At 43.2% G+C, this 23,632-nt stretch overlaps 2 pseudogenes; both read right to left on the bottom strand.

Moving 5' to 3' along the window:
* Nucleotides 1–214: 214 nt before the first annotated feature.
* On the bottom strand, nt 215–1,360 carry LOC123486833 (annotated as a pseudogene).
* Nucleotides 1,361–7,062: 5,702 nt separating this feature from the next.
* Nucleotides 7,063–8,516, bottom strand: LOC123486832 (annotated as a pseudogene).
* Between the last annotated feature and the right edge of the window lie 15,116 nt (nt 8,517–23,632).

Raw genomic sequence — 23,632 nt, 5'->3', positions numbered from 1 at the left:
TAAAAAGATGTTCTTTGGTAATGAGCAGGATACCAAACCAGCATATACAATATATTTGCAGATCTGGACTAATGCGCCCCAGATATTTGTTATTGTCAACAGTCTCCTGCAAACTGATCCTTTACAGTCCTTTGTTAAGGGGAAGGGAAGATTGACCAACAATAACAGAATCTTTTGCACATTTTGTGTCCTGCCCTCATAGGTGTTCTGGCAGTCATATTTTCATTGTGATTTGAGCTGAATGACAAAGTTTTGACTGGGAGGCAGTCATCTCCACCTCCTTTGACACAAATGAAAATGCCCATAGAATAACAATCAGCAGCATCACCAGTAGAGCTGAGAGGGTGGATAGGTGGTACTCTCTGCCCCCAGACTCCCAACTGACATCCAGCTTGTTGTCCAGACTGAGGTGAGAGGCAGTACAGGTGTAGTTGTGTCTCTTCTTTAGCCTCCTCAGTACTGACCCCAGACTCTTCCTCAGCTGGTAGGTCCCATCTCCACACAGGCAGCACCTCCCCCTGTCAGCTCCTGTTCTGCCACTGGCTGGCCGTCTCTCAGCAGGGGTCAGGTTGATGTGGCGGGGGTAGAAACCAAACGCCAGGCAGCTCACCTGGAGCCCTCCAGAAACCTCTTTCTTTATCAACCTGAGTCTGGGAGGCACTATACGCATCACAACATTCTTCTCTCTCTTCAGGATTGTCTTCAGAGTTCTGATGCAAATGGGTAGTAAAACAGTCACATAAAGTCCTTTTACATATTCTTTCCTTATTCCATCCCATCCTTTAAGTAGTTTACCTGCATCGTATAGAAAATGTGTCATGTTGTAATATATTGCATGATCTACTAAAACTGCATTGAAAGTGTTCTTTGACATGATCAGGGCTGGTTCACCATTTTCCAACATCTCACAGCCAGCTATTCTTTGCTGAACTTGAACACCTTCTGTGAGGTTTAAGTGGTTCTTTAGGTTAAATGATCTCTCTTTCAGGGTGTTGTACATCATTCCAAATATATAAGCTCCGTCCTGAGCTAGGTCATCTTGTATTTTGTTTGAGGTGTTATGTACCCTGTAGATAAAGTGCTTCATGTTGGAGTCATAGTAAGCCACTTGAATGTCATCCAACATCACCACAACCATAAACTCAGGGAAAGGAGTCTCTCCGCTTATAAATGTTCCAAGTGCCCACAGAGAATGTGATCCTGAACCTGGGAGAGGAGTGATATTATACAGTTATGGACCTTTGACATTTTATAACATAAAAAAGTATTAATTGAGTTTGAGATAAAGTTAAGTCCATCTTACCTGAGTTGACAATGGTGTAAACGAATGAACAAACAAAAAGACAGACAGTTTGTCCATGATTTAGAAAAGTGTAGCTGTCGAGTAGCAGGTTTCTAAGCTCTCAAGTGAGTCCTAACAGACTTCCTTTCAATTAGCTTTGAAACAAAATATACTACGTAGTTGGCTATGTAGCTTTATGCGACCTGACCAAATTCAAGTAGACATTTGAGTTATAGATCTGTCATTCTCATTGAAAGCAAGTCTAAGAAGTGCTAGACCTGATCTATGTCTGCTATTTTTATGCTTCCCGTTATTAAAGAGCCACTGCCCTGAAAAGCAACTTCTCGTTTAGAAAATGGCCTGTGTGGCATCGATATGAGTCCAAAACATTTATTCTAGTGTCAAAATGTACTACAAAGTGTAAATAGGGTAATTTTTGTCATAATGTCAGTCTTGTCCAAAACTGAGATTTGCCAAACGATAGGAAACAATGGTATGTCACGAGAATTACTAAAGCCAATGATTATTTTGCATCCCAAATGGCACCCTATTTTCTATATAGTACACTACTTTTGATCAGGGCCCATAGTGAACCATGTAGGGAATAGGTGCCATTTGGAATGTAGCCTCTGAGCACCTGCCCTTACATCGGTAATGAAATGTAGGGTTAGATATAGATGTTTGCAGGCTTTTACATGGAAAAATGCACAAAGCAGGTTTAGGAAATCTAATATGGCCAGTGGCTCTAGGCTTTAGCTCAGAGGGCTAACACAGTATTGTGGTGCGCAGTAGACCTAGGTTTGAACCTACAGTGGGGAAAAAAAGTATTTAGTCAGCCACCAATTGTGCAACTTCTCCCATTTAAAAAGATGAGAGAGGCCTGTAATTTTCATCATAGGTACACGTCAACTATGTGTCACGTTCGTCGAGGAGTGAAGGAGACCAAGGCGCAGCGAGTGAAAAGAACATGTTGACTTTATTTACTTAAAGCAACCAAAAACAACAAACCAAAGCGACGAATGTGAAGTCCAATAGTGACAATGACTAAACAGGAACAAAAACCCACAACTCCCACAGGAAAACATACAGAATAAATATGGCTCCCAATCAGAGATAACGAGCCGACAGCTGACACTCGTTACCTCCGATTGGGAGTCATATGACTAACAAGAACAACCAAAACCAAGCACACCCAAATACCCCACATAACCAAACCAAACCCAACAAAACGAATACACCCTGGCTCAAATACAAAAGTCCCAGAGCCAGAGTGTCACAGTACCCCCCCCTAAAGGTGCGAACTCCGGGCGCACCAGCATACAGTCTAGGGGAGGGTCTGGGTGGGCGTCTGTCCACGGTGGCGGTTCTGGCCCTGGTCGTGGTCCCCACCCCACCTTAGTCACCACCCGCCTTCCCTAGCCTCCTCCACATGACCACCCTCCAACTTACCCCACCTGGATTTAGGGGCAGCACCGGGCTAAGAGGCAGCACCCAGGATAAGGGGCAGCACCGGGCTAAGGGACAGCATCGGCCAGGGACAGCACCGACTCAATGGCGGATCCTGGCTGGCTGGCTCTGGCGGATCCTGGCTGGACGGCTCTGGCGGATCCCTGGCTGGACGGCTCATGGCTGGCTGAAAGATCTGGCTGCTCGCGGCTGGCTGACGGATCTGGCTGCCTCATGGCTGGCTGACGGATCTGGCTGCTCATGGCTGGCTGACGGATCTGGCTGCTCTGGCTGGCTGACGGATCTGGCTGCTCGCGGCTGGCTGACGGATCTGGCTGCTCGCGGCTGGCCGACGGATCTGGCTGCTCGTGCGCTGGCTGACGGATCTGGCTGCTCATGCGGCTGGCTGACGGATCTGGCTGCTCGTGGCTGGCTGTGAGGATCTGGCTGCTCATGGCTGGCGACGGAAGGCTCTGGCTGATCCTGTCTGGCGGAAGGCTCTGGCTGATCTGTCTGGCGGAAGGCTCTAGCGCTCCCGGTCTGGCGGACGGCTTTGAAGGCTCATGGCAGACGGGCGGCTTTGCAGGCTCAGTACAGATGGCCAGTTCAAGCGCCTTAGGGCAGACGGGCAGTTCAGGCCCCGTTGGGCAGACGGCAGACTCTGGCCGCCTGAGGCGCACGAGGCCTGGTGCGTGGTCTGCCGAACTGGAGGTACCGGGCTGAGGACACGATCTCAGGGCTAGTGCGGGGAGAAGCAACAGGGCATGCTGGACCCTGGGGACGCACATAAGGCCTAGTGCGGAGAGCAGGAACAGGGCATGCTGGACCCTGGGGACGCACATAAGGCCTAGTGCGGAGAGCAGCAACAGGACAGGACTCGGGGAACACACAGGAGGCTTGGTGCGTGGTGTAGGCACTGGTGGGAAAAGGCTGGAGACACGCACCTACAGCTAGTGCGTGGAGGAGACACAGGGCTCTGCAGACGTACAGGAAGCCTAGTGCGTGGGTGTAGGCACTGGTGGTACTGGGCTGGAGCGGGGAGGTGGCGCCGGAAATACCGGACCGTGCAGGCTTACTGGCCCCTTGAGCACTGAGCCTGCCCCAACCTTACCCGGTTGATGCTCCCCGGCCGCCCGACCAGTACGGGAGGTGGAATAACCCGCACCGGCCTATGTGGGCGAACCGGGACACCATGCGTAAGGCTGGTGCCATGTAAGCCGCCCGAGGAGACGCACTGGTGGCCAGATGCGTTGGGCGGCTTCATGACATCCGCCCAACGCTCAATCTAGCCCGGCCGATACGTGGAGCTGGAATGACCGAACCGGGCTATGCCTCGCACAGGAGACACCATGCGCCTACTGCGTAACACGGTGTCTGCCCGTACTCGCTCTCCACGGTAAGTCCAGGGAAGTAGGCGCAGGTCTCCTACCGACTTCGCCACACCTCCCTTTAAGCCCCCCCAAGAAATTTTTGGGTAGTACCCACGGGCTTCCAGCCTTGACTCCGTGCTGCCTCCTCATACCGCCTCCTCTCAGCTTTAGCTGCCTCCAGCTCTTCACGAGGCGGCGATATTCTCCCGGTTGTGCCCAAGGACCCTTCCATCCAGTATCTCCTCCCATGTCCATGAATCCTTGATAGGCGTCCATAAATCCTGTGTAGGTAGGTCCTGTTGCCGCTTGACACGCTGCTTGGTCCTTTTTACGGTGGGTTTTTCTGTCACGTTCGGTTGAGAGTGAAGGGGAGACCAAGGCGCAGCGCAGTGAAAAGAACATGTTGACTTTATTTACTTAAAAGCAACCAAAACAACAAACCAAAGCGACGAATGTGAAGTCCAATAGTGACAATGACTAAACAGGAACAAAAACCCACAACTCCCACAGGAAAACATACAGAATAAATATGGCTCCCAATCAGAGATAACGAGCCGACAGCTGACACTCGTTACCTCCGATTGGGAGTCATATGACTAACAAGAACAACCAAAACCAAGCACACCCAAATACCCCACATAACCAAACCAAACCCAACAAAACGAATACACCCTGGCTCAAATACAAAAGTCCCAGAGCCAGAGTGTCACACTATGACAGACAAATTGAGGAAAAAAAATCCAGAAAATCACATTGTAGGATTTTTAATGAATTTATTTGCAAATTATGGTGGAAAATAAGTATTTGGTCACCTACAAACAAGCAAGATTTCTGGCTCTCACAGACCTGTAACTTCTTCTTTAAGAGGCTCCTCTGTCCTCCACTCGTTACCTGTATTAATGGCACCTGTTTGAACTTGTTATCAGTATAAAAGACACCTGTCCACAACCTCAAACAGTCACACTCCAAACTCCACTATGGCCAAGACCAAAGAGCTGTCAAAGGACACCAGAAACAAAATTGTAGACTTGCACCAGGCTGGGAAGACTGAATCTGCAATAGGTAAGCAGCTTGGTTTGAAGAAATCAACTGTGGGAGCAATTATTAGGAAATGGAAGACATACAAGACCACTGATAATCTCCCTCGATCTGGGGCTGCCACGCAAGATCTCACCACGTGGGGTCAAAATGATCACAAGAACGATGAGCAAAAATCCCAGAACCACACGGGGGACCTAGTGAATGACCTGCAGAGAGCTGGGACCAAAGTAACAAAGCCTACCATCAGTAACACACTACGCCGCCAGGACTCAAATCCTGCAGTGCAAAACGTGTCCCCCTGCTTAAGCCAGTACATGTCCAGGCCCGTCGAAGTTTGCTAGAGTGCATTTGGATGATCCAGAAGAGGATTGGGAGAATGTCATATGGTCAGATGAAACCAAAATAGAACTCGACGTGTTTGGAGGACAAAGAATGCTGAGTTGCATCCAAAGAACACCATACCTACTGTGAAGCATGGGGGTGGAAACATCATGCTTTGGGGCTGTTTTTCCTGCAAAGGGACCAGGACGACTGATCCGTCGTAAAGGAAAGAATGAATGGGGCCATGTATCGTGAGATTTTGAGTGAAAACCTCCTTCCATCAGCAAGGGCATTGAAGATGAAACGTGGCTGGGTCTTTCAGCATGACAATGATCCCAAACACACCGCCGGGCAACGAAGGAGTGGCTTCAGAAGAAGCATTTCAAGGTCCTGGAGTGGCCTAGCCAGTCTCCAGATCTCAACCCCATAGAAAATCTTTGGAGGGAGTTGAAAGTCCGTGTTGCTCAGCGACAGCCCCAAAACATCACTGCTCTAGAGGAGATCTGCATGGAGGAATGGGCCAAAATACCAACAACAGTGTGTGAAAACCTTGTGAAGACTTACAGAAAACGTTTGACCTGTGTCATTGCCAACAAAGGGTATATAACTAAGTATTGAGAAACTTTTGTTATTGACCAAATACTTATTTTCCACCATAATTTGCAAATAAATTCATTAAAAATCCTACAATGTGATTTTCTGGATTTTTTTTTTCTCATTTTGTCTGTCATAGTTGACGTGTACCTATGATGAAAATTACAGGCCTCTCTCATCTTTTGAAGTGGGAGAACTTGCACAATTGGTTGCTGACTAAATACTTTTTCCCCCCACTGTAGTTGTTCTCATTAGGAAGCAGGTAACATGGAAGAATACTTATTTCAAAATGTGGAATGGAGACATTGGCTTTGCAGCCTTTTGATATACCATTCAGTGTTCAATACAAAATAACAGTTGATTAAACTAGGTCTTATATTCAAAAGCTACGTTTGATGTTGTGGTCCAGCCTTGAAGTGGAAATGTAGGCCTGAATATTTGACTGGGGAAAAGTAACACTAAACAAATGATGTTTAGAACAAGCGGTGTGCTACTGTAAAATAGAAAATGACTTTTCATGGCACTGACTACAATCGAACAGATTCATTCCCCAATAAAGGTGTTCTATCCTAAAACTGTTTAATTGTTTATAATGCATACAACATTCACATTAGTTTAATACTCATGCCATTCTTAAACTGGAGTGAAATAGAGTGTCAGATTTCTCTCCGTCCACAGTGATAAATAAGTTCCTGAGAGAAGTTACGGTATACTTGACATTGCTTTAATTACATGAATTAATGTCGTAGTTAACATTAATCAATCCATTAATCAATTTGGCTACATTTTATTGTCTGTAATAAAGGGTGTTATTGTGCAGCTAGGATGAACATACACTACATACAATACAAAACAGATACACTGTAAAGTCATTCCAATAATAAACAGACCTCATACACATGATCACATGATTCTCCTTCTTTAAGATACTGGATATCAGCTAATAAAGCACAGATAGAATTGTGCAATTAATGAATAGTCATGATTAGAAATTATAGATCACATAACAGAAACCACTACAAGATTACCTTTTTTAATGCTCAGGTTGCCAAACCGGCATATAAAATATGTAAATGCTGATCTGTACTAATAATGACCAGATATTTGTTATTGTCAACAGTCTACCCAAACTGATCCTTCACAGTCCTTTGTTGAAGGGAAGGGAAGATTGACCGACAATAACATAATCTTTTGCATGTTTTGTGCCTGCCCTCATAGGTGCTCTGGCAGTCATATTTTCATTGTGATTTGAGCTGAATTGACAAAGTTTTGACTGGGAGGCAGTGCATCTCCACCTCCTTTTGACACAAATGAAAATGCCCAACAGAATAACAATCAGCAGCATCACCAGTAGAGCTGAGAGGGTGGATAGGTGTACTCTCTCTGCCCCAGACTCCCAACTGACATCCAGCTTGTTGTCCAGACTGAGGTGAGAGGCAGTACAGGTGTAGTTGTGTCTCTTCTTTAGCTCCTCAGTACTGACCTCCAGACTCTTCCTCAGCTGGTAGGTCCCATCTCCACTAGGCAGCACCTCCCCCCCTGTCAGCTCCTGTTCTGCCACTGGCTGGCCGTCTCTCAGCAGGGTCAGGTTGATGTGGCGGGGGTAGAAACCAAACGCCAGGCAGCTCACCTGGAGCCCTCCAGAAACCTCTTTCTTTATCAACCTGAGTCTGGGAGGCACTATACGCATCACAACATTCTTCTCTCTCTTCAGGATTGTCTTCAGTGTTCTGATGCAAATGGGAAGCCAAGCATTCTCAAATAGTACTCTTTCATATGCTTGCCTCATCCCATAATATCCTGGTAGTAGTTTCCCAGCATCGTATGTCAAATGTGTAATGTTGAAATATGCCGCATAATCTGTATAAATGGCATTAAAAATCTCCTTAAACATGAACATGGCTGGTTCACCATTGTCCAACATTTCACAGCCAGCCATTCTTTGCTGACCTTGAACACCTTCTGTGAGGTTTAAGTGGTGCTTTAGGTTAAATGATCTCTCTTTCATCTGGTGGTACATAATTCCAAATACATAAGCTCCGTCCTTAACTTTGTTATCATGTATTTTGTTAGGGGTGTTATGTACCCTGTAGATAAAGTGTTTCATGTTGGAGTCATAGTAAGCCATAGTAAATGTAAATGTAAGCCACTTGAATGCCATCCAACATCACCACAACCGTAAACTCAGGGAAAGGCGTCTCTCCACTTATAGAGTATATGTTCCAAGTGCCCACAGAGAATGTGATCCTGAACCAGGGAGAGGAGTTATATTATACAGTTATGGAAAATGACATTTCATAACATAAAAAATCATTAATTGAGTTTGAGAGAAAGTCCATCTTACCTGCATTGACAATGGTGTAAAACGAATGAACAAACAAAAAGACAGACAGTTTGTCCATGATTTAGAAAGTGTAGCGTCGAGTAGCAGGTTTCTAAGCTCTCAAGTGAGTCTAACAGACTTCCCCTTTCAATTAGCTTAGAAACAAAATATACTACGCAGTTGGCTATGTAGCTTTTTGCGCGACCTGACCAAATTCAAGTAGAAATTTGAGTTATAGATCTGTCATTCTCATTGAAAGCAAGTCTAAGAAGCCAGTGTCTAAGAAGCCATCTAATATGGCCAGTGGCTCTAGGCTTTAGCTCAGAGGGCTAACACAGTATTGTGGTGCGCAGTAGACCTAGTTTGTCCATGATTTAGAACGTGTTTTCCAGCAGCTTCATGTAGCAGGTTTCTAGCTATCAAGTGAGTCTGACAGACTTTAGCTGATTAAAAACAAGGTAGGATAATTTAATGTTGTTGAAAGAGTCAAAACAAGTAGAGGTGGGAATTTTATTTCAAGCCTTTTAACACTGAGGGTGGAATGAGAACAGAGGGTGGGTGAATCATGTCGCATGTTGCATGCCCAGCCAAACACCAGTCAGATGACACTGGAAATGAAATACAAAAAAACTTTCAATGGATTAGGCGTCTCCATGCTTCCCAGCCAAAACAGTTCGGAAGAGTTTGTGAATACATTATGACATTTTGTGACGTTTATGTTCGTTTTGGACTTCGCTAAGGGTTTTTCGGTTGTTCGGGCACATAACATTTTTTCTCGATGCGAGCCGAAATCGGTAGCCGAAGTCTGCGCCCTTCGTCGTTGATTGGTCAACAAATTAATGAAAGATTTCTTGAGTAATTTTGAGGAAGTGTATACTGGCTATGGCGTCTCATAATGGACAAAAGTAATATTGCTGCTTTCTTCTCGTTTTTTAAGCGAAGGTCTAAAGCAGGCGCCCGTCCAGCATTGGGGAACATCCCGCGCCAATATGCTAGATGTAGTTTGAGGAGAGACGAGTTGGAGAGACTTGCACTTTGTCTTGAGCTATTTTTATAGTCTACCTTTTAGGAGTGGGACGATTTTCAGACAGAGACATATGGGTGATCAATATTTATTTATAGGCAATGTAAAAAATATATATATAGCCTAATCATATTTAGGAAGTAGATTTCCTTGGAAAGATAACTGCCCCGTGCTTCTCTGCCCATGCATAGAGTATAGCCTACTCTATTTAATTGAGACCACACGCACCTGATCTCGCAGGTATGGCTACTGAACTTGAAGCAGTCTAATTATATTTCAGTTAATTTCATATTTAAGTTAACTGCCACGTTCTCTGCCCATGTATTCTCTGCTGATGTAGGCAGCCTCCTCTATTTCAATGAGACCACACATACTAGGAGCACTTGAACTCGCATGCCCAGCGAGGAGAGATGCTACTGAATTTGAAGAAGCGAATTCTGTGTGTGAATAATGCGAAAAATATGTGCTTTTAATACAATATGTTGGCTAACGCATACAAAGCAGAAAGATGACCTTTCCAAATAATCTGCGGGACAACAACAAAAGTCGTCTGTCTGACTGCCTGCTCCGGCCCACAGCATGAAAAATGCAGACCGCTCTGCAATGATCTCTGTCGGGACCGTGGGCATCCCGCGGGAATGCAGCCCTCGATTTTAAAGGCCAAATCAAACGAAAAGTTACTTTTTTTACGCGCGTGAACGCATGGTGGTGATTGAGAGAAAACAGACGGGCTGGAAGCATCAACAGCGTCATAGCGCGTCAAATTAGAAAGCAAGGCTATTAGAAAGCAAGTCTACACAAAGCAATGCTGGTAAAAGGTGCGGATAAATTGCCCGAAAATAGACTGATGTTATGTTAAATAGACTGTTGTGTTAAAATAGACTGTTGCATTGTTATGTCTGGAATTGTGATATGTATAGTTAAAAAGTGTCTATTTAGTGTTGATACGTTTAACTGCCAGTGCCAATAATACATACTATTTGAAAACATGTATGCTGGCTCCCATAGGACATATAAAGTTAGTTAACAGGAACACACAACAATAATTCACAAGGACTACATAGCGAACATAACAAATACAACTGTTTATTATGGATTCTCATGAAAATTAAGATGGTATATGCTACCCTGTGTATGTGAATTGAAGCTCTCTACTCTCCCACACAAATGTTGATGACGCTGTCTCTCTGTGTGGTTTCATCTTAAGGGAGTATGCAAGCAGACGTTCTGTTCACACTCATTCGGTTCGCCTAGCTGAGTACTGAAGCATGCTGATGCTGACCTGAATATGTGTGTGTTCATGTCTGTCTGTCTGTCTGTCTGTCTGTGACAAATATTTGTGCTAGTGTCTGTGTGCATGCAGCATGTGTCCATTTGTGCATGTGTATGAGCCTGCTAATTCTGCCCCTATCTCTGTTTTCCTACCGCCTGACCAGCAATCAAGTTTTCAAGATCTGTAACTTTCAAAACACAGAAATCATCACGTATGATGCAGTTTCATATGATGCTAAATGTATCATACTGGGATGATTTCTGTATTTTGAAAGTTACATATCTTGAAAACTTGATTGCTGAGAAGAAAAACATTTTGGAATAACAATGGATTGATTAAACAAATACCAAAAGAGAGTTTCTGGGTGGAGTTTTCCTTTAACCTTAAATGTAGGGTCCCCTTAATATGGGACTTTGATATAAAAAATGTATTCAATGTCATCTAAAATGAGAACAGTAGCCCCTATCCGGAGGGAGATGTAATTTATATATCGGCAGGTAAGGGTGCTCTCGAGCGGCTAGATGTTCTTTACCATTCGGCCACCAGATTTGCCACCAATGCTCCCTATAGGACACATCACTGCACTCTTTAGTCCTCTGTAAACTGGTCATCTCTGTATACCTGTCGCAAGACCCACTGGGTGATGCTTATTTATAAAACCCTCTTAGGCCTCACTCCCCCCTATCTGAGAAACCCACTCAGCCCTCATCCTCCACATACAACACCCGTTCTGCCAGTCACATTCTGTTAAAGGTCCCCAAAGCACACACATCCCTGGGTCGCTCCTCTTTTCAGTTCGCTGCGGCTAGTGACTGCAACGAGCTGCAAAAAACACTCAAACTGGACAGTTTTATCTCCATCTCTTCATTCAAAGACTCAATCATGGACACTCTAACTGACAGTTGTGGCTGCTTCGCGTGATGTATTGTTGTCTCTACCTTCTTGCCTTTGTGCTGTTGTCTGTGCCCAATAATGTTTGGACCAGGTTTTGTCCTGCTACCATGTTGTGCTGCTGCCATGTTGTGTTGCTACCATGTTGTTGTCATGTGGTATTGCTACCATGCTGTGTTGTCATGTGTTGCTACCATGCTATGTTGTTGTCTTAGGTCTCTCTTTATGTAGTGTTGTGGTGTCTCTCTTGTCGTGATGTGTGTTTTGTCCTATATTTTTATTTTTAATCCCAGCCCCCGTCCCCGCAGGAGGCCTTTTGCCTCTTGGTAGGCCATCATTGTAAATAATAATTTGTTCTTAACTGACTTGCCTATTTAAATAAAGGTTAAATAAAAACATTAAAAAGTATGTGAATACAGGGTACCTCCTGAAAGCTGTGGATGTTGGCTTTCCAGCCGTACCATACAATCTTTAGTGCGACTGAGTACCATATATGGGCATACAGCCATAAAAGGGCAGCCGACACCCACGAGCCCATTTCAAAATGGATGCTACTTAAAATCAGTTTAGTGTAGAGATAAGAAAACTAGGAATAGAACATAAATCACAGAGGATACATGTTTTGATGGCAGCTGCAGAGAAGTACTGGGGTGTACAAGATTTTACTGCTGAAGAATTACAAGATGTTTTGAACGATAGTGACCCGTCCTCCCTGGCTGCTGGCCTGGAGTAGGATCAGATAGGGCCAAAGTAGTGGTATAGTGGAGAGGTTTTAATGGGTGCAGGGTTAGTTGGTAGGGCATTTTTTTCACAAAGTGTAGGGTACTAGGGGTTAACTAGCCCCCATAAGACCAATGTCTAATTGCTGACACAAAAAAGCAACGTTTGGAAAATATGTGGATGAAGGTCACACTTAGGCTAATAAACTATAAAGGGAAATAAATGGCTACAGTTTACACTTTTTTTTTGTTATTTCATGAAATGTTGTTTTTAGAAAATAAGTGTTTTCTAAAAGTACCGGGAGTGCCAGTTACAGTGGGGAAAAAACGTATTTAGTCAGCCACCAATTGTGCAAGTTCTCCCACTTAAAAAGATGAGAGAGGCCTGTAATTTTCATCATAGGTACACGTCAACTATGACAGACAAAATGAGAGAAAAAAAATCCAGAAAATCACATTGTAGGATTTTTTAATGAATTTATTTGCAAATTATGGTGGAAAATAAGTATTTGATCAATAACAAAAGTTTCTCAATACTTTGTTATATACCCTTTGTTGGCAATGACACAGGTCAAACGTTTTCTGTAAGTCTTCACAAGGTTTTCACACACTGTTGCTGGTATTTTGTCCCATTCCTCCATGCAGATCTCCTCTAGAGCAGTGATGTTTTGGGCTGTCGCTGGGCAACACGGACTTTCAACTCCCTCCAATGATTTTCTATGGGGTTGAGATCTGGAGACTGGCTAGGCCACTCCAGGACCTTGAAATGCTTCTTACGAAGCCACTCCTTCGTTGCCCGGGCGGTGTGTTTGGGATCATTGTCATGCTGAAAGACCCAGCCACGTTTCATCTTCAATGCCCTTGCTGATGGAAGGAGGTTTTCACTCAAAATCTCATGATACATGGCCCCATTCATTCTTTCCTTTACACGGATCAGTCGTCCTGGTCCCTTTGCAGAAAAACAGCCCCAAAGCATGATGTTTCCACCCCCATGCTTCACAGTAGGTATGGTGTTCTTTGGATGCAACTCAGCATTCTTTGTCCTCCAAACACGACGAGTTGAGTTTTTACCAAAAAGTTCTATTTTGGTTTCATCTGACCATATGACATTCTCCCAATCCTCTTCTGGATCATCCAAATGCACTCTAGCAAACTTCAGACAGGCCTGGACATGTACTGGCTTAAGCAGGGGGGACACGTCTGGCACTGCAGGATTTGAGTCCCTGGCGGCGTAGTGTGTTACTGATGGTAGGCTTTGTTACTTTGGTCCCAGCTCTCTGCAGGTCATTCACTAGGTCCCCCCGTGTGGTTCTGGGATTTTTGCTCACCGTTCTTGTGATCATTTTGACCCCACGGGTGAGATCTTGCGTGGAGCCCCAGATCGAGGGAGATTATCAGTGGTCTTGTATGTCTTCCATTTCCTAATAATTGCTCCCACAGTTGATTTCTTCAAACCAAGCTGCTTACCTATTGCAGATTCAGTCTTCCCAGCCTGGTGCAGGTCTACAATTTTGTTTCTGGTGTCCTTTGACAGCTCTTTGGTCTTGGCCATAGTGGAGTTTGGAGTGTGACTGTTTGAGGTTGTGGACAGGTGTCTTTTATACTGATAACAAGTTCAAACAGGTGCCATTAATACAGGTAACGAGTGGAGGACAGAGGAGCCTCTTAAAGAAGAAGTTACAGGTCTGTGAGAGCCAGAAATCTTGCTTGTTTGTAGGTGACCAAATACTTATTTTCCACCATAATTTGCAAATAAATTCATTAAAAATCCTACAATGTGATTTTCTGGATTTTTTTTCTCAATTTGTCTGTCATAGTTGACGTGTACCTATGATGAAAATTACAGGCCTCTCTCATCTTTTTAAGTGGGAGAACTTGCACAATTGGTGGCTGATTAAATACTTTCTTTCCCCACTGTATATGGCATAGGGTTTCACACAAGTGTGTTAAAATCCATTTAATCCGTTTTATTTTTTTATTCTTTAGTATGTAATACTTAAAAACTAAGTCTAGTTGTCTTATTTAAATTATTTAAATAAAATATGGGGGGGAAACGGTGTTGCACGTCACCATAAATATCTGCACTATGAGGATATTTGATGTAAAGTCCCTCTTTTTAACGCACCTGTACATTAACTTTCTTTGTTCTTTCTTTGTTGTTCCTTTTCTGTACAATCCATTATGTACAATTGCACTAAATATTATTTGAATAATGCAAGATTTTAAATATTTAAAATTACATTCAGGAGCAAAAGGTTTTCCGTTCAAATATTTTTTATTGAACACACACAAGAATGGTGTATAGGTATGAAAGACATGTGTACAGTTCTTATCTAAACATAAGAGAACAGACATGAACAACAAGACCCAGAGTTCTGGGCACAAAACAAATATTACAAAACACGACATACAGAACAGGGACAGGTAGAAAGAAAAAAAAAAAGGGTAGATGTAACCCCCACACTTATACCCCCCCTTTATCCCCCCCTCTATTCCACCCTATTCCCCTCCCGACTGCTCGAGTGTCGGGGCCAGCACACGCTGCCCAAAGGTATATTACAATATGACAATTGAGAGTGCGTTAAAAAGTACAAATTCACAGCACCGACTGGTCCAGGTAAGAGAGGAAAGGCTGCCAGATTTGATCAAATGTTGATAATTTATTGTTCAGAATATATCTAATTCTTTCTAAGTGTACAGTTTTTGCCACTTCGCTGAGCCATAATTTGGTAGAGGGCGCTTCCCTCCTTTTCCAAAACAACAAGATTAATTTTTTTGCCGAAATGAGACTGTAAGAGATGAGTTGTTTTTGGGAGTTGGTTAATCCGTTTAGGGAATCGGACACTCCCAGGATTATCAGAAGCGGGTCTGGGTCTATTGAAGTCTCCAGAACTTCAGAGAGGACCCCAAATATTCCACACCAATAACCATACAGACTAGAGCATAGGGCAAAGCAGTGGAGTAGTGTACCCTGCTCAGCCTGACATTTATCACACATAGGGGATGTATCAGAAATATCCTATGCAGTTTAGTTTTGGAATAGTGTAATCTGTGTAATACCTTAAATTGTATGAGACGATGTCTGGAGTTAATGGAGCAGGTGTGGATATACTCCAAGCTATCCTCCCAGTCTGCCACTGAAATATCAGTCCCTAGTTCTTCCTCCCATTTTGCCTTAATGGCATCAGTAGAGGGTGCGCTAACAGATTGAAAAGTGTCATATAGACGAGATATCAGTTTGTCTGAGGTGGGGCATATTTTTATGCATCCGTCAAACATGGAAGGTTTAGCATTCTCAAATGTTTGGAGGTGTTTTCTAACATAGTCTCTAATTTGTAGGTATCTGAAAAAGTTACTTCTGGGAAGGTTATAAGTTTCCCTCAGCGCTTCAAAGGGAAGCAAAGGTCCCTCCTATATATAAATCCCCTATGGTACTTATCCCCAACTCTCCCCATCGCTCAAAGGTGTTATCAAGGTTAGAGGGGGCAAAGGAGGGATTCCTGGCAACAGGGAGCATGAATGATATTGGTCTAAGCTCAAAGTGGACTTTAATTTGCTTCCAGATTCGGACTGTGCTATGTATAATAGGATTGTTATGGTAAAGTGACATCTCCAGATTAACAGGTGACAAAATCACGGCACCAATAGAGAAGGGGTGACACTCCTCCCGCTCCATGCTAAGCCAGCTGGATGGCGGGGTTGCGTCATCCAGCAAAAACGTAACAGCACGGAGGTTAGCGGCCCAATAGTAAAATATAAAATTTGGGGAGAGACAATCCTCCTTCCATCTTGGATTTACATAGGTGTTTTTATCCTATCCTGTGTGTTTTATAATCCCAGAGGAAAGGATTGATAATAGAGTCCATTTGTTTATGAAAATGATTTAGGTATGAATACTGGGATGTTCTGGTATAGGTAGAGCAGTTGTGGGAGGAAGACCATTTTAATGGCATTAATTCTTCCGAGCAGAGAAATTGGGAGAGTTCTCCAAAACTGTATGTTTGCCTTGAGATTTTGCATCAGAGAAGGGAAATTCTCTTTAAATAGTAAGGAGTATTGTTTGGTAACTACAATTCCAAGGTAGGTAAATTTTTCTGAAGATAACTTAACTGGAAGATGTTCTAGCCAGGAGATGTTTTGCAACCGTATGGGCATTAATTCACTCTTGTTCCAATTTATTCTGTAACCCGAGAAGGTACCAAACAAATTAATCACCTCAAGAATAGCTGGAATACTAGCTTGGGGTTCTGTTACATAGAGGAGAATATCATCTGCGTATAGGGAAATCTTATTTAGAGTATCTTTAGTATTATAGCCGTGTATTGCTGAATGAGATCTGATCGCTTGAGCAAGAGGTTCAATAATTAGGGCGAAGAGCATAGGCGACAGCGCACAACCCTGCCTTGTCCCTCTGTGAAGATTAAATCGGGGCGACATTGATTGGTTAGTGAGTATTCTCGCACAGGGGTTCCTATATAAAAGCTGGATCCAATTTATGAACCCATCTCCAATATTAAATTTCTGTAGGACCTTGAATAGATAGGGCCACTCAACTTGGTCAAAGGCCTTTTCGGCCAAGAGATATAACGGCAAGGTCCACGTTAGGTAACCTCTGAGAATACATAATGTTGAAGAGGCGCCTGAGATTGAAGAATGAGTTTCTATTAGGGATAAAGCCGGTCTGGTCCGAATGGGACCAATTTGCCAATTAAAGTGCTAAGCCTGTTAGCCAGAGTTTTTGCTAAAATCTTTTGGTCTGTATTAAGGAGGGATATTGGTCGGTATGACCCTACCTCTTCCGGATCTTTACCCTTCTTATGTATAACTGTAATAAACGCCTCATCCAAAGTAGATGGGAGAGCTCCATCCTCATTGGCCCGAACCAACATTTTGTGCAGGTAGGAGATAGCATGTTGCTGAATGTTTTATAGAATTCACCAGGGTATCCATCTGGGCCCGGGGTCTTGCCACTCTTTAGAGATTTAATTGTTTCTCTAATTTCTTCAAGAGATATTTCCTTATTCAGGAAGTTAGAGTCTTCCTGGTTCAGGGCAGGAAGATTACAGTCCTCCAAAAAGTTTTGCATAATTAAGGTGTTAGGATCCGCTTTAGATGTATATAGAGTCTCATAAAACTGACGGAATCTGTCATTGATGTCTTTGGGGGAGGAGAGTAATTCCCCAGATGCAGATTTAACTTTGTGAATCATTCGGTCACTCACGTTTTTTCGAGTTTGTCACCAAACTCAAAATATTTTTGCTTGGCATAGAGAAAAGATTTAGTAATTTTAGCCGAGAGGATCTGATTGTATTTAAATTTTAAAGACATAATTTCTTTATGTTTCTCCATAGATGGATGTCTAGCATTCTCCCTATCCAGTAAGTGAATTTGTCCCTCCAGTTCTACCAATTTTTTTCTGTTTTGCCTACTCCTGGCAGTCTGAAAGGAGATGATACATCCTCTCAAATAAGCCTTCAGCGTTTCCCACAATAATGCTGGGGAAGTCTCCGTGTTGTCGTTGGTATCAAAGAAAAATGTAATTTGGTCTTTAAGATGTTCACAGAATGTTGGTTCTGTGAGGAGCTGAGGATTCAACCTCCAGACCCTCTCGTTTGGTACGATGTCACCCAATCTCAGGGAGAAGGTGAGTGGACTGTGGTCAGAGATTATAATATCATGATATCTCACATTACAGGTATAGGGGAGTAGTTTAGCATCAACCAAAAAGTAGTCAATTCGAGTATATACATTGTGAACATGAGAGTAAAAGGAGTATTCCCTACCCGTAGGATTAGAGATCCTCCATATATCAAATAAGTTAGAATTTTTTATGTAGGTATTCAAGAATTCGCTTGAATGGGAGGTAGGGGTTCGCCGGGTAGAGGATCTATCCAAATATTGCTCTAGTACACAGTTAAGGTCCCCTCCAATGACCAGATTAGTATGGGAGATATCTGGAATCAGGGCAAGGACTCTTTTGAAAAAAGAGGGGTTATCAATGTTTGGCCCATAGATATTTAGTAGAGTTACAGAAGTAGAATGGATCTCTCCTATTACGATCACATAGCGACCCTCTTTATCCACAATAGTGGTTTTATGTAGAAAGGGAATTCCTTTCCGTACCAGAATCGCTGTGCCTCTCGTTTTGGCAGAGAAGTTAGAGTGATACACTTGTCCCACCCACTTACATTTAAGTCTGTTATGAGATTTGTTTTTCAGATGGGTTTCTTGCAAAAATATAATATCAGACGAAAGTGCTTTCAAGTGGGCTAGGACCCTGCCTCTCTTAATTGGTTCGTTTAATCCCCTTGACATTCCAGGAAGTGAATGTAAGTCCCGCCCCTCCTCTCTATTTGTAGTTCCTATGGTGGCCTGCATAACATGTAACTCACTAAAAAGGTAAGAAAGCGCACCAAACCATCACGATCAGCATATGTAGCACCTACACCTGAGCAGTATCCAACCCACCCCTCCCCCCGCAAGCACCTTTACTCTCCACCCTGTTCCCCTACTTTCCCCAACCTTTACCCCCCCCATCAACCCACATTTAACAGGCATACACACATAGGACAGAAAAAATATGAAAATAAAATAACAAACACATTGTCTGGCCGATGCCAAAAAAGCACGGCGCGACCCTCGAACAAGAGGTAAAACACAAATAAAATCCCAACTATGCGCTCACCTCTCACTATCCTAGAACTTCTACTAACATATGAACTGAGGAGGCTCCCGCATTAAAGTGTTCAATTAGCATCTAATAAACCTAAACAGAATAAGTTGCAACTTAAACATATTGCGCACTTAAGGTTCATCTTGGGTCAATCCCTGAGATAAGCAAGATGTATCATCACAAGATTCTATTGCTAAGCAATACCGGTCTAAACATAAACCATCAGTAACCAACATAGACAGCAGTACAGTTACATATTGTGGGTTAGGAGAAGGGAACAAGGATTTTGATAAATTGAACTTACCCCCCAAACAAACAAAAAATAACAAAGTAAATAAAAATGTTTTAAAAAAATTAAAAAAATTAAAATAATAATAATAATAATAATAAATTATTTTCAAATAATTTAAAAAATAGTGATTTATATATACATATGTGCACACATACACATATACACATCCACACACACACACACATACATACATACATGTGCATACCTACATACATACACACACACACATACGTATATATATATATACGCACACACACACACATTTACACACGTATACACGCACACATACATACACACACACAAAAAATATATACATATAAAATAAATATTCTTAAGTATATACAGATACATACACATGCATACACACATACATCCATACACACACATCTACATACACAAACATGCATACCCCAGAATAATAATCTATACAAATTTAAAATATACACATACATAATACTAAAATGCTAAGAGAAAATAATAATAAAGTACCAATAATTATTATTATATGTACGCACAGGAATAATGTAAGAATTGAAAAATAAATAACGAAACAAAACAAAAATGGGGGAATATAAGTATATCCATCCGAAAGTGTCAATGATCCGACCTGGAAGGCCTCCCAAACAGGCATCGCTCTAAACCCAGTCGGAATGTAAGTGAAATTAACGTTAAGTGAGAGCTCTGACCGCCCTCCATTGGTCAGCTCATCGTATTACATGTTCGGTAGCCCTTGCTGAGACCGTTTAATACGGTTTCACCCGTTATGGTATGGTATGGATTCGAGTCCGTGAGCAGACCTTAACACACAATGACAAGGCACTCTAACCTGTACGGGGGATTGGTGTATATTCCCGGACAAACTTCTCTGCGTCCAGAACCGAGGAGAGCCAGATCTTCTCCCCGGAAGGCGGGGTAATTCTTAGTCTTGCAGGGAAGAGCAAGGCTGGGCGAAGGTGGAGTTTGTAGAGTTTGGTCATGACATCTCTGTAGCCAGCGCGGTGCTTTGCCACATCGGGCGCATAGTCCTCATAGACACGAAAGGGGTGCCCTTTATGTAATAGGTTGCCCCTCATTCGAGCCTCGCGCAGGATAAGATCCTTGGTCTTGAAACTGTGACAACAGATGATTACTGGGCGAGGACGCTGGCCCGGTCCAGGCACTGGGACAAGGGCGCGATGTGCACGGTCCAGTAGGGGATCCGACGCCAAAACATCCGGTCCCATTGCATCCTTCAGTAGCTTGGCGAAGAAGTCGGTGGGGCGAGAGCCCGCCTCCACCCCTTCTGCCAGACCCACAACGCGAAGGTTATGACGCCTGGATCTGCCCTCCAGGTCGACCACTTTCACAGAAAGCCTCTGCACATCATCCTGCAATGACGTGCATAGTTTCTCTAACTCGTCGATCCTACCAGCGTTGAATTCAGAAGCTTTCTCAAGGTCCACAATACTCTGGCCCTGCGAAGCGACCGTTCGAATGGTGCTCTCGATTTTAGTGTCCAGTTCAGCAATAGTAGCCTTAAGATCCTCCGCTATAGCAACACGTAGTTCTCCCAAAGCCCGGGTAAGTTCTGTAAGTGTCACGTTGTTACCTGTGCCTTCCGCCATGTTTGTCTCGTTGTTTGGTGGGGAGTAGGCCTCTAATGTGGATTTATTGTCCTTTGGTCGCTTATTACTAGGCATTTTCACATAGAAAGTTACAATATTGTATTAGAAAGAAAAGTTTGTTGTAACAAGTGCAATAAAGTAAATTAGGTTAGATTATTTCGCAAAAAAGTTGCGGGAGCCTCTCACACACAGCCGTTCACTCCAACATGCTAGCTCCGCCCCCCGGAGCAAAAGGTTTTCAATAGTTGTTTTTAATTTATTTAAAAAAAAAGATTCATTTGAATATAATATTGGAATGGAATATAACTAATACCATTAAATAACATTGGAATATAACATTTAATAACAATAGCTTAACTAATAAATTCAGTGTAACATTGATGTGGCAACTCTCTTATGCTCTGCTATTGCACGATTCAAATTTGTACATAGGTCACAAATAAAGCTATCCCCAGTCAAAGTGGAGCACAACTCATGAGCCCACCTCCTGCACTGCTTACACCTAATCCAGTCCCCACCTGTGACTGAAAACAGGGGGAGAGATGCTAATTGAAAAGCTCTCTCTTAAAAATGTAGCTAGCTATCTAGTTATATGACAAAAAATGCTGTGTAAAATAGCTAAAAGGCTATAAAGTAACATTAACTGTAATGCTATCAGTCACTAGTGGAAATATTCACAACTGCAATTAAGTTACATTATCTTTTTAATGTACAGTGCATTTGGAAAGCATTCAGACCCCTTGACTTTTTCCACAGTTTGTTATGTTACAGCCTTATTCTAAAATTGTTTAAATTGTTTTTTCCCCTCATCGATCTAAACACAATACCCCATAATGACAAAGCAAAAACAGGTTTTTAGACATTTTTGCAAATGTATAACAAATATCAAACTGAAATATCACATTTACATAGGTATTCAGACCATTTACTCAGTACTTTGTTGAAGCACCTTTGACAGCGATTACAGTCTTCTTGGGATGACGCTACAAGCTTGGCACACCTGTATTTGGGGAGGTTCTGCTATTCTTCTCTGCAGATCCTCTCAAGCTCTGTCAGGTTGGATGGGGAGTGTTGCTGCACAGCTTCTTTCAGGTCTCTCCAGAGATGTTCGTTCTGGTTCAAGTCCGGGCTCTGGCTGGGGCACTCAAGGACATTCAAAGACTTGTCCCGAAGCCACTCCTGTGTTGTCTTGGCTGTGTGCTTAGGGTCGATGTCCTGTTGGAAGGTGAACCTTCACCCCAGTCTGATGTCCTAAGTGCTCTGGAGCAGGTTTTCATCAAGGATCTCTCTGTACTTTACTCCGTTCATCTTTCCCTCGATCCTGACTAGTCTCCCAGTCCCCAGCGGCTGAAAAACATCCCCACAGCATGATGCTGCCACCACCATGCTTCACCGTAGGGATGGGGCCAGATTTCCTCCAGACGTGACGCTTGGCATTCAGGCCAAAGAGTTCAATCTTGGTTTCATCAGACCAGAGAATCTTGTTTCTCATGGTCTGAGAGTCTTTAGGTGCCTTTTGGCAAACTCCAAGGGGGCTGTCATGTGCCTTTTACTGAGGAGTGGCTTCCATCTGGTCACTCTACCATAAAGGCCTGATTGGTGGAGTGCTGCAGAGATGGTTGTCCTTCTGGAAGGTTCTCCCATCTCCACAGAGGAACTCTGTCAGAGTGACCAGCAGGGTTCTTGGTCACCTCCATGACCAAGGCCCTTCTCCCCCAATTGCTCAGTTTGGCCGTGCGGACAGCTCTAGGAAGTCTTGGTGGTTCCAAACTTCTTCCATTTAAGAATGATAGAGGCCACTGTGTTCTTGGGGACCTTCAATGCTGCAGACATTTGTTGGTACCCTTCCCCAGATCTGTGCCTGGACACAATCCTGTCTCGGAGCTCTACGGACAATTCCTTCGACCTCATAGCTTGGTTTTTGCTCTGACATGCACTGTCAACTGTGGGACCTTATATAGACAGGTGTGTGCCTTTCCAAATCATGTCCAATCAATTGAATTTACCACAGGTGGTCTCCAATCAAGTTGTAGAAACATCTAAAGGATGATCAATGGAAAAAGGATGCACCTAAGCTCAATTTCTAATGACACCGTAAATGAAATACAAAAACTTTCAGTGAATTCCAGTGTGTGTATGTGTGTGACACACATGCATGCTAGAGTGTCTGTTTGCATGAGCCTGCTAATTCTGCCCCTCTCTGTTTTCCTACCGCCTGTCCAGCCGTCTTCACACACACACACACACACACACACACACTCCTCCCTCCTTCCTTCCCGTCTCCTCTCGGAGTGTGTGTGCAGGAATGTGAATGTTAATGCCACCTTCTGAACACAGTTTACAATCCAAACAAACTTGTATAAGAGGCTAAGTAAGATGTGGACCACTTTGCCAAGAAAATGACTGACTGTTGCCTTTTAAATGAAAGAAACAGGAAAAGGAAGGCAAAGTTTTGGGGCCACTCTTGACTTGAATAGACTTGTGGAAAATATCAGTTTCCCAGCAATACAGCTGGCCAAATATTAACCACCATTAGGTAATGTATCCCCTCTGACTCAGTTGGAACATGCTTTGGTATGGAGACTTTGACCCATTTAGTTTCGGCTGTTTGTGCTTTTGGATGGATATTACAGTAGCCACCTTTTGTTTTAAAATGGCAGGGTGACATTAAATTATGTATGAATTATATTGCCATACAAAGTTTTAAAACAGCAGTTGTAAATATAAAGTTTTTTGTCTGTTTAAAGGTACAACCAAATAAAGTATTTTGTAGGTCTTG

The sequence above is a fragment of the Coregonus clupeaformis genome, unplaced genomic scaffold (genome assembly GCF_020615455.1).
Source record: "Coregonus clupeaformis isolate EN_2021a unplaced genomic scaffold, ASM2061545v1 scaf1326, whole genome shotgun sequence".
Lineage (NCBI taxonomy): Eukaryota > Metazoa > Chordata > Actinopteri > Salmoniformes > Salmonidae > Coregonus > Coregonus clupeaformis.
Note: the sequence above shows the minus strand (reverse complement) of the source record. Positions and strands in the feature narration are given on the sequence as shown.